The following is a 13,475-nucleotide window of genomic DNA, read 5'->3' on the forward strand; positions in this document are numbered from 1 at the left end:
ACACTATTAACACTTTAATTCGGAAGATTTGTCTATATATATCGAATTCTCAAACGCGTATGAAGTACGAATTCAAACACAGTACAATTTCTCTAAAAACTCTTAAACAAGCTGTTACCTGTAATCGGTTAACTATGGCTAACGAAAGCGACTACGAATCGGATGCGGTACGTAAATTTTTCGATTTGAATCCTTGGAAATTTACAAAAAAAAAAAATAAATCGCACAAAACTAGGCGACTGGAAATGGTTCAGTCGCACAAAACTAGGCGACTGAACCGTGGTCCAGTCGCCCAGTTTTGTGCGACTGAATCATGGTCCAGTCGCCCAGTTTTGTGCGACTGGACCATAGTTCAGTCGCCTAATTTTCTGCAATTTATTTATTTATTTATTTTTAAAATTTATTTATTTACGTAAATTTATTATTATTATTATTATTATTATTATTATTATTATTATTATTATTATTGTCGTCATTATTAATTTTACTTTTCATAATTTTTTTATTATTCTTATTAATATTATTATTATTATTGTTGTCATTATTATTATTATTATTATTATTATTATTATTATTATTATTATTATTATTATTATTATTATTATTATTATTATTAGTAGTATTATTATTATTATTATGTTTTTTTATTAATTCTTTTTTTAGTATTAGTATTTTTATTAATTTTTGATATAATTATTATTTAAATTTTCGTCATTAACGTAATTAATTTATATTATTTTGATTTCAAATTTACAGGAGTTTGAAAACTTTGGAGACAACGTAGACTACTCCGGTAGCTTTGTTACGGATAGGGAATTTATTTCCGTAAATGAGTTACATAGTTGGGCCGATGCGATAGCAATAACAATTGGTTTTCAATTTACACGTGCTTCTTATAAAAAGAAAGAAGGACGTTCTAGAGTTAGTGTCTATTTAAGATGTCACCGTTTTGGTAATATTAGGGGTGATGTACATAATCTAGATAATGTTGCCCGACCTGGTTCTAAAAGTAGAAGTTGCGGGTGTAAATTTTTGATTGTAGGAAGTAGTCGTAAACCAGGAGAAAAACCTTGGACGGTAAGGGTGTGTCCTGGTGAAAAAGGAAAACATAACCACCCGTTCTTAGTGTACAGAGATGGTCATGTAAGGGCGAATAGGATTAATGTAGATATTCGGGAGCACATACGACAGCTTAGTGCAACCGAAATGCAACCGACCTTTATTATGAATTCTATTAGAGATAATTTTCCTGGTTTTTATGCTAGTATGAATCAGATATATAATAATTTTCCTGCTGATCGACGTTCACGGCTAGTATCGGGTGAGGTCGCATGCCAATTCTGGTCTTATCCGTCAGCAAGGTAGAGCCGACGATAGCCATGTAGTACGCTGTCGTCTGGGTATCCATGGCCTGCGACCTATTAATAATAAATGAACATAATCAAACATTACGTTACATTAACCAGATGAACAAAAAACAATATTAATTTTCTAAATTGACAATATTCATAAAATAATAACAACATTAACAAAAATAATAACAATAATAATACAAATAATAACAATAATCATAACACTAATAACAAAAAAAATAATTATAAATAAAATTAAAGGATAATGTAATAACAATAATAATAATAACAACCACTATAATAATAAAAATAATAAGAATAACAGTAATAATAATAATACTAATAATAACAATAATAATATAAATAAAGATAATAATAATTATTCTAAAAAACAAAATAATAAAAAATAAAAAATGAAAAAAATAAAAAAATAAAAAATAAAAAACCAAACAACACCAATAATAAAAATAATTTTCAACACAACATACAAAGTTTATTAATAATAATAATATTAATTATAATAAACATATTTAAAATAATAAATTAATAATTAAAAGAAAAATAATTATTTAATAATAGAAATAATAACAATCACAAAAAAATAAAAAAATTATTAATAATATCAGTAATAATAATAATAATAACAACAATAATAAAATTAAAAATAACAATAATAATTATCAAAAACAAACAAAAAAAAAATTAAATGAATCGCCCAGATCTGAGCGATTGGACCCCGGTTCAATCGCCACATTTTTGTCGATTGAACCGGGGTCCAATCACCCAGATTTGAGCGATTCATTTTACTTTTTTTTTAAAATTCAAATAATTTACATTCGAAAAATAGAAAAAAAAAAACCACAACAATAACAATGATAATAATAAAAATATAAAAAAGTTATTAAAAATAAAAATAATAATAATAATTATAACAAAGATATTTACATTATTAAATTAAAAATCAAAACATAAAAATATGAGAAATTTGCAAAGAAACACCTTTTAAAACCCCTTTTTTGTAAAGAAACACCTTTTATAATTTTTTTTGTAAAAAAACACCTTTTAAGAGACTTTTTTTTAAAATAGACACCTTAATTCAATTTCCGGTGGCTTTTGTGTAATTTCCGGCGTTGACTATGCCTGTTGACCTCCAAAAATTTAAAAAGATTAATTTTTTTATACTTTTTTATTTTTATTATTATTATTTATTTATTTTATTATTATTATTATTATTATTATTATTATTATTATTATTATTATTATTATTATAATTATTATTTTATTTTTTTTTTAAATTTTTTTTTATTATTATATTTATTATTATTATTATTATTATTATTATTATTATTATTATTATTATTATTATTATTATTGTTATTATTATTATTATTGTTATTTTATTCTTTTTTACTTATTATTATTATTATTATTATTATTATTATTATTATTATTATTATTATTAATTTTAAATTTTTTTTAAATAATAATAAAAATAAAAATACAAAAAATAATATTAATAAGAAAAATAAAAATAAAAATAAAAACAAAAATAAAAAAAATTTTAAAAAAAAATTAATAATAATAATAATAATAATAATAATAATAATAATAATAATAATAATAATAATAATAATAATAATAATAATAATAATAAAAAGTAAAAAAAATATAAAATAACAATAATAATAATAATAAAAAAATAAAAAAAATAATAATAATAAAAATAAAATTAAAAATAAAATTTTTTTTAAAAAATAACTATAATAATGAAAATTTTTTTAAAAAAATGAATAATAATAATAATAATAATAATAATAATAATAATAATAATAATAATAATATTAATAATAATAATAATAATAACAAAAATTAAAAAAAAAATAAAAATAATAATAAAAATAAAAAAATATATAAAAAAAAATTAATCTTTTTAAATTTTTGGAGGTCAACAGGCATAGTCAATGCTGGAAATTACACAAAAGCCACCGAAAATTGAATTAAGGTGTCTATTTTAAAAAAAAATCTCTTAAAAGGTGTTTTTTTACAAAAAAATTATAAAAGGTGTTTATTTACAAAAAAGGGGTTTTAAAAAGTGTTTCTTTGCAAATTTCTCTAAAAATATATTTAATAATAAAATAATAATTATCACAACAACAATAATAAAATCATTAAAATAACAGTAATAAAAAAAATAATAATAATAATAATATAATTAAAATTTATAATAATTATACAAAAACAAACGAAAAAAAATTGAATCACCCAGATTTGGGCGATTGGACACCGATTCAATCGCCATTTTTGGGCGATTGAACCGGGGTCCAATTGCCCAGATCTGGGCGGTTCAACTTTAATTTTTTTTTTTTGGTTTGTAAATTTAAATTAATTACATTCGAAAAAAATAACCTCGATTAATTGTTTGCGGGTTGAACTTAGTTTTTTCTCCAATAATTTGCTTTTGTAAGTTGGTTTTTAAGTGTGACAAGAAAAATTTTAGTGAGGATGTGGTATATATGTGAAATTTTAAGTTCAATGACAAAATCGTAATTTTTTGATAATGTAAGGGCAAATACGTAATTTTTTTAGGAGATAGCGATAAAATAAAAGGGGTGGCAAAATTTAAGGGTTAGTTTTAAACAACTCGTAACAAACAGATATTACCTGAATTTGACCCTTCATGCCACACATCTGAAAAGTATCTAGATTTGAAATAATGACACCCGTTTAAAATTGACGGTTACAGGTCAATCCAGACAAAAAAATCGTCCATTTTCAACGCGCTTACTTTTGCAGCTGCCGGCAACGGTTACTTTTTCTCACTCTTCATCCTTTCTTCTTTCGTCAATGGTGTGACCGTGTGACCTGCTATTCCAATCCTCTCCCTTCTTTTAATAATCGCCGTGTTGAGGCTTCCAATTTTCTGGTTCTATCTCTCCTGGTAAATTTCACTCCATCTTTCTTCCTATTTCATGTCCTTCAATCAGTTGTAATTCTACTTAAACTCAACAAATTTTCAAAAGTCCGCTCCTCTTTACGTTGTTCTTGTATTCATATTTTCGATCTGTCTAATTTTATTGTTTTACGTATGTGCTTGATTGAGCTATTGATGATTTTCTGTTCGAACTCAAGTATGATTTATAGAAACGTGAATGTGAAAACTTGACAATTTCAACATTTTTTTACCTCTTTTTTTTATGGAAATTCATTGAATTGGTGTTTAGTCAACTGTTAATCTTTGTTGTTCAGCTTAGGGTTTGAGTGAGTCCATAATCAAGGTTATTATTATATATTTTGTTATTTTTCTTTTTTTTTTAAAAAAAAAATTATGTGATTGTATAGTTTCTTCAATTGAAAACAGGAGCTAGTTTACTTTCTGTTGTTGTATTTTTTGACTTTAATTTTATTAATCAAACTTATAAATAAAGTTATTGTTGAAATTAGTGTGACTTGATTGCACATTTGTGGTGTGCATTCATGTGTGACTCTTGGTTTGTAGAATCCAAAAGGTGTAATTATTTGGAGAGTATTCATGAGGAATTATGAGTGCTAATGAAGATTAATGAAGAAGTAGAAAGGATTTGATTTATGGTAGCTCGATCAGAATTCTGACAGAGGAAGCAGAGAGGTCGCTCAACCTACCCGCTCGACCGAGCGAGTCATATTGGTAGGTCGAACGGTCAGACAGAATGCTCCAGAATGTAGCTGATGCTCGCTCGACCGAGCGAGCTCCCTGTTCCGGTCGAGCGGATCCTCTGATGTGCATGGGATGCTGTTTTTTCGACCTTTCAAGTCGTTGGAGTTATTTCATATTATTCATTACCCTATATTAATATTGTATTCAAGAGAGCTATTAATATTCTTGTATCTAGTACTATATATAGAGCTTTCATATTCACATTGTAATCATCCACAAAATACACCCCAAGCCAAACACTAGCCTATATCTCTTCTCTATTGTAATTCTCCATATTTGAGAGTTCTTTGAACTCCTTTGATAATATAAGAGATACTACACACCGGAGGACGTAGCCTTAGTTGGGTGAACCTCGTTAAATCTTTGTGTCATTTTTATTGCTTTATTTTCTCCTACAAACATCGATATTATTGATAGCGTAATTTGTTTGTTACAAAACCTCATACACTCGATCTTGGCAATATTGGAGTTTGAAACACATTGTTCTAACTCTAATACATCGTCGTTTTCAATTGGTATCAGAGCCAAGTTGTTGTTATCATGTTTTAGAGGTTATATTGGTGCAACATGGCTACAATGAAACTTGATATTGAGAAGTTTGATAGGAGTGTGAACTTTGGCTTATGGCAAGTCAAAATGAAAGCAATTTTGATACAAAATGGAGTGCACAAAGCACTAGATGGTGTGGAGAAGAGACCCGAAGGCATAAGTGAGGCTAAGTGGGAAGAAATGGATGCGAAGGCTCTTTCCGCCATACAACTTTGTCTCTCTAATGAAGTTTTGAGAGAAGTCGTAAAGGAGGAAACTTCAAAAGGCATTTGGGAAAAATTGGAATCACTCTATATGGAAAAGAGTGTTACCAATCGACTTTTGTTAAAGAGTCGTTTGTATGATCTCAGATTGCAAGAAGAGAAGCCCATGAAACCGCACCTTGATGAATTTTACTCAATAATTATGGACTTGCAAAATATTGATGTAAAAGTGGATGATGAGGATTTGGCTATTCTATTGTTAGTTTCACTACCACACTCATATAAGCATTTTAGGGAAACCTTGTTGTATGGAAGAGACACTTTGAGTAGTGAGGATGTTAGAAAGGCCTTGACTCAAAAGGACCTTATTGATTCTCAATTTGCTCAAAAGGAGTCAAGAGTTTCCAATGATGCTTTATTTGGTAAAGAGTCGAGTAGGAACAAAAGGAGCATGACTTGCAACTTTTGTAAGAAGAAAGGCCACCTCAAGAAAGATTGTTGGAAGTTAAAAGCTAAACAATCCAATAAAAGCAAGTCCGCAAAAGCTAGCTCCGCCGAAGCTAGCTATGTTGAAGATGAGATATATGATGTTGATGCTTTTGTCGTTACTAGTGAATATAAGGGTGGTGATTCTTGGATTTTGGATTCGGAATGTTCTAGACACATAACTTTTAGCTCTAGGTTCTTCTCAACTTATCAAAAGGTTGATGGAAGAAAAGTCACAATGGGCAATGAGGCTAGTTGTCCGATAGTTGGTATTGGAGATGTTAAAATTGGCATGTTTGATGGTGTTGTAAGAACATTGACCGGAGTCCTTCATGTTCCAGGTATGAATAAAAACATAATTTCCCTTAGTATTCTAGATAAAGAAGGTTTTAGGTGCATTGGTGAAGGTGGAGTTTTGAAGATTGGCAAGGGTCCTAATTTGTTCTTGAAAGGATCCATTAATGATGGCTTGTATATGCTTTTGGGATCAACCTTAATCAGTTCGGCTTGTGTGTCCACTACTTCAACCGAGCATGAAAATGAAATTGATACTTCTTTTAATGATAGTTTGAGAATAATTTCAACATATCCCAATGAGTCTATGGGATGTAATGGACTTGATTGGTAATTAAATTTCATACTCTTGTGAGCCCTTTGAGGGCATGTTTAGTGCATGTGCTATGTTTATGCACATGTTTTGTTTTTTGAGTATGATGTTGTGTAAATTGTTATATTATGTTGGAGTGAATTAGAGAATTCCATTAACTTAGGTGAACTCAAGTCAAGGTGGAGATTGTTGTGATTAGTGTGACTTGAGTGCACATTTGGTGTGTGCATTCATGTGTGACTCTTGGTTTGTGGAATCCAAAAGGGTATAATTATTTGGAGAGTATTCATGAGGAATTATGGGTGTTAATGAAGATTAATGAAGAAGTAGAAAGGATTTGATTTATGGTAGCTCGATCAAAATTCTGACAGAAGAAGCAGAGAGGTCGCTCGACCTACCCGCTCGACCGAGCGAGTCATATTGGTAGGTCGAGCGGTCAGACAGAATGCTCCAGAATGTAGCTGATGCTCGCTCGACCGAGCGAGCTCCCTGTTCCGGTCGAGCGGATCCTCTGATGTGCATGGGATGCTGTTTTTTCGACCTTTCAAGTCGTTGGAGTTATTTCATATTATTCATTACCCTATATTAATATTGTATTCAAGAGAGCTATTGATATTCTTGTATCTAGTACTATATATAGAGCTTTCATATTCACATTGTAATCATCCACAAAATACACCCCAAGCCAAACACTAGCCTATATCTCTTCTCTATTGTAATTCTCCATATTTAAGAGTTCTTTGAACTCCTTTGATAATATAAGAGATACTACACACCGGAGGACGTAGCCTTAGTTGGGTGAACCTCGTTAAATCTTTGTGTCATTTTTATTGCTTTATTTTCTCCTAAAAACATCGATATTATTGATAGCATAATTTGTTTGTCACAAAACCTCATACACTCGATCTTGGCAATATTGGAGTTTGAAACACATTGTTCTAACTCTAATACATCGTCGTTTTCAGTTATAAATAAGTAGTGATAAAAACATGACAAGTTCAAATCGTGGCTTAACATACGCCATATGCGAACTTCATCATCAGGACTCACCATATAACGAATATAGTAACGAGAAGATTTTGTATGTAACTTGATATAAATTCTAGGTGAGACTCTCTTCTTAAAACATTATTTTCTCTCTATTACGGTGCCGGAAATATGTTTTGAGATACAAAGAATTTCATTAAATTCCTAGTACAAGGATATTAGAACGACATGAGAAAAATTCAATAGAAGAAGAAACGGAAATTTACAATCGAGGATTGTAAGTTCTCTATGTAAAGTGCTACTGAGGAGAAGAATTCAGAAAATGCATGTATTTCTCATGTATATTTCATGTATATCTCTTGTAAGAAATAACTTACACATATCTTCTATATTTATAGAAGAACATACAACCATTCATGAAGTAATATGTCACTTCATAAACCGCAACATCGTGCTAGGAATCAAGGTGTTACAAACAGAAGAAAAGAAAGGAAGAATGATTCAGAGAATGTGGATTGCTATTATCACACAGTGATTGAGTATTACAAAACCCTTCTTTCGAGAGGAAGGTGCTCTCCCAGTGACACTATGTGTTTAATAAAAATTGCCTGCCTTCCCTTCTACCCCATTCTCTTATTATATAGCAGATCCATAACAAACTTTCTCAAGTATGCTCTTAACAAGGTAGCTAGGCTAACAAACTCTTAACAAACTTTCTTCTAGATTTACTATATTACCCTCTACCCTCAAAACTGTAATTATCTCCCCGGTTAGCAACAATTGATAGCTTCAACCATCTTCTAGTGACTTCTTCTTGGGCCTTCTAGCATAAGTGAAACGGATATCTGTTTTGGGCTGGTTTTTTGCACATCGATTCACGAATCAATGTCAATCATAAATCAATCCATCCCAATATATTCAGTTAATATAACCATATTAACCGTAGGTAGTTATAGCATAACTAACAAAACCGAATAAAATGAACATTGCAAAAACCAGCGCGGAAGTCGGGACCAGTGAAAAACTTCGCGACCAGTGAAGAAAGTCGCGACCTGCAAATTGTGTTTTTTTCCAAAACAGAAACTTTGCTTTGAAAACTCGCGACTTGCAAGCCTTTTCGCGATCCGTGAAAAACACTTTCCACAAAATTAGTAACTTTGCAATTTTGGGATATTTCCAATTAATTATTTATTTAAGTAATTTATTTGATTTAAATAATATATTATTTCCGATAACTATTTTACGCTTTAAATGACAACATCTGTTCTGCGAATGATTTATCAGCAAACGTTGCCGAACTGCCAGATGATTATCAATTGAGAGGGGGTGAATCCTGCAGTGAACTGTTTTTAGTGCGCATTTGTCTGCTCTTGTGATGGACCCTAGGTTAGGACAGAATCAGGGCTGGGAATCACCAATTGAGAGTGCGAGTTCACGCGATACGTCACCTACAGCTGATGGAATTGTGGTGAAGAAACGAGAGAATGAAAGGACTGATAATGATTGTTTCGAGCAATCAGTTGTTCGAAAGATTTTTACTGGAGAAAAAGTTACGTTCCGCAATATAGCAGAAGAAAGAATTGATGTTATATCAGAAAAAATGCAAATTCTTCCGGAGGAATACCTTGATGAGTTGAAAAATGGGTTGCGAGTTGTTCTCGAGGGAAATGGTGGCTCACAACAGAGGGAGGAATATTTGAGTTTACAAAAACTTGTTCAGAGTAGGTCGGATTTAACCCCGAAGAGTTTGCTTAGAGCTCATCGTGTGCAACTCGAAGTTCTTGTTGCTATGAAGATGGGGATTCAGGCTTTCTTACATCCGAATGTATGTCTATCTCAAACTTCTCTTATTGAGATTTTTTCCTACAAGAAATGTAGAAACATAGCATGCCAAAACCAGCTTCCTGTAGATGACTGTAGCTGTGGAGTATGCACTAACAAAAGTGGTTTCTGTAATGTTTGTATGTGTGTAATATGTAGCAAGTTTGATTTTGAAGTTAATACCTGCCGATGGATTGGTTGTGACCTATGTTCACACTGGACCCATACAGATTGTGCAATTCGTGATGGGTTGATCTGTATGGGTGCTTCTAGAGTTGGCGTAGGACAGCCAGAGATGCTGTTTAGCTGTCGGGCTTGTAATAGGACCTCTGAACTTTTAGGTTGGGTTAAAGATGTGTTTCAGCATTGTTCACCCTCATGGAACCGGTCTGCCCTTCTAACAGAACTTGACATAGTTGGCCGTATCTTCCGTGGAAGTGAAGATGTCAAAGGCAGGAAGCTATTTTGGAAGTGTGACGAGCTAATAGAAAAGATGAAAAGTGGACTAGCTGTGACTACAGCTTGCAGAGCAATATTGATGTTCTTTCAAGGTACAATTTTATTTTAATTACAATTATATCTTATCCTCTAATTGGAAATTGGACAATGAACATGGATGACAAAATCATTCTGAGGGTTGTATTTTCTTAAATTTTGATATTTTTTTATAATTAGGATGAAAGCAGTTTTTGAAATGGTATATTTCGATTTGCTTCTTTGATGGATGGTCAATGATGCTGACCTTTATTCTTGTTTATTCATTGTTTTGAATTGTGCCTTAAATTAGAATATTAATTGCCATTTACTAGAACTTTAATTCAACATTTTAAGGTTGAAAGTCTAAAAAAGATTTTTTTTTTCTCTAACTAGCTAGAGTACTAGACTACAAGAGTTGGGTCATAAAGGTAAGCATATTGATATTGTTGGAACTACTTGAATCGCTTTGTAATTTTATTGCGCAAGATATAAAGAACTCTAATCCATTCTAGTAAAAAAACCATAAATCATATGCATGACCAAATAAATGATTCATTTGCACCCTTTTTTCAAGAATTTGAGGCGGACCCATCTAGAAACAATGGAGTAGGGAAAGGTGGAAGACTATTAGCACCACAGGAGGCCTGCAAACAGATTGCAGAAGTGGTGCAGGAAGCTATAAGGAAAATGGAAATGGTTGCAGATGAAAAACTCCGAATGCTGAGAAAAGGTCGCCTGGCTCTTGAGACTTGTGACCGTGAGCTGGAAGACAAAGCTAGGGAATTGGCAGAGCTGAAGCTTGAAAGACAAAGGAGAAAGCAGCAGGTTGATGAGCTTGAGAGCATTGTGAAACTTAAACAGGCTGAAGTGGACATGTTCCAGCTCAAGGCTGACGAAACAAGACGAGAAGCTGAGATGCTTAAGAAAATTGCTCTGGCTAAATCAGACAAATCGGAAGAAGAATATCGCAGTAGTTACCTAAAACTTAAACTGAGCGAAGCAGAGGCAGAAAAGCAATATCTATTCCAAAAAATGAAGGTTCAAGAGAGTTCTCGTGTGCTGCACGCGAATGATGGGAATGATTCAGCACAGGTTTTTTCAAATGCACTGAAAAATTTCTACTCCAGTGCTGATTGCCAGACAAGTGAGAGGAATTCTGGCAGAAAGAATTCGTGAAATGTGATATCAAATACTATCTCTACTAATGGTCGAGAATTCATGTCTATGTCTTCCTAAGTTGGAATTGAAGGTACGGACTCATTCTCCGTTGCGATTCTAGCGCAGTTCTAAAGTAGAATGTGAATGTATTATCTTGTATGCTTTCTCATAATGTATATAATTTATGTGTTTTCTTGGATATGAAGTGTATTTGCTGGGTGCAATTAAGATACTGGTTTATTGTATAATTTGTTGTGAATTTGTACATGTACGTGCACTTCCTGATGCTTGTATGATATGCTAAATGAGCAGTGTAGAAAAGGTAAATATTTTGCCATAACGGAGTAACTCCAGTAACAAAAAGAAGTTGAATTGTGTTTTTGATTTTTTTTTTAATTTTTTTACAAACACTAATACATTTTGAAAGTACTAAAATGAACAGTAAGATATATACGGACAGCGCAAATAAGTAATAAAAATACGTAAATAAACATAAGAGTTACTTACATATGTGGAAAGATATCCTATTAGCCCGAGCTCAAACTCAATACAACTTAGAGCATCAATAATGATGACTCTTTTATAGGTCATATGACCAAATCATAGCAAAAATGCTTATAATAATGACCTAATAATAGATGGGTTGGGGAAAATATTGGGCATTTGGGTTAATGGGTGACCCGTTCATGTGAACGGTCACCCCTTTTTTTTTTTAAAAAAATTGCCACGTGTCGCTTTCTGATTGGACGGGGAAATATGCCAGATTGTTGCCTGACACACGGCCTGCTGCGGACACCACTTGTCGCCCTTTGATAGGCTGTTAAAAATAGTCGTTAATTGTAATTAACGGCTATTTTCGCATTAAATTAATTTTTTTAAAAAAATTTATACCAACGGTCATATTTTTTCGAGATTTATAAAATGAGACCCATATTGATATTTTTCGACATAATTTTATATTTACATATTTTCTTCTTATTTTCCTACTTTTTTTGTTAAAAAAAATTACAAAATAATCATTTCCAAAATCCCCAAAAAAAAATATGGATTCAAAACAAGAATGATGTTGAAGATCGACACATTTATGCTTAAAAGATGACTTGGTTAAAATATATGGCAAAAGTTTGGAAGGAACTGCAATTAATGTATCATTTAAAATTTTAGTTTTTTAATTTGTGTATTTATTTTATGTATGCGCATTGTAATCTTTATTTGAAGTTAACGAATTTTCCTTAATTATTATTGATGTCTACATTTATATTTATTAGAAAATATTATTTTTATTAAAAAATTAATTTTTTTAATTATAAAATAGTAGATCTATTTTAATCAAATAAAAAATTATATTAACTTTGTATATGAAAATATTATTATAAAAATTAAAGATAAATGTTAGATAAATTAAGGGAGAGAAATTCTGGTGGGGTAGAAAAAAATAAGAAAGAGAGGATGATGACCTTTAAAAAGAGGTCATTGTTAATAAAATTAGGTTGAAAAATGAACTTTTAGGAAAGAAAAAAGTTGTAAAATAGTAAAATGATGTTTTTTTTAGATCATGAGTAAGGATGCTCTTAGAAAAAAAAAATTTAAAGCTAACTCTAGTTTGTATTAGATATAAAAGATGATTACAAATTAAAAGTCTATCAAAAGGAATAGTAAGATATATATGCAAAAAGAAGCAATGAAAATAGGAAATAAACAAAAGAGATACACACATGGAAAGATATTCTACTAGCCTATAACTCTGAGCTCAAACTCAATACAACACTCGTAATTCTAACTCTAGTAATAAACTCAATAAAGCTAACTCTAGCTTGGATTAGAAACAAAAGATGATTACAATTTGAAAGTGTATCAAAAATGAATAGTAAGAAAGAGAAATGCAAAAAGAAGCAATGAAAATAAGAAGATAAATAAACAAAAGAGATAGTCACGTATGAAAAGATATTCTTTTAACCCATAACTCGAGCTCAAACTCAATACAAATCATAATTCTAACTCTAGAAATAAACTCTCTAAAGCTAGCTAACTCTAGGTTGGACTAGAAACAATAGATGATTATAATTTCAAAGTCTATCAAAATGAAAAGTAAAATATTCAAATTTGGAAAGATATTCTACTAGTCCATATAAACAAAAAAA

The sequence above is a fragment of the Amaranthus tricolor genome, chromosome 2 (assembly GCF_026212465.1).
Source record: "Amaranthus tricolor cultivar Red isolate AtriRed21 chromosome 2, ASM2621246v1, whole genome shotgun sequence".
Taxonomy (NCBI): domain Eukaryota; kingdom Viridiplantae; phylum Streptophyta; class Magnoliopsida; order Caryophyllales; family Amaranthaceae; genus Amaranthus; species Amaranthus tricolor.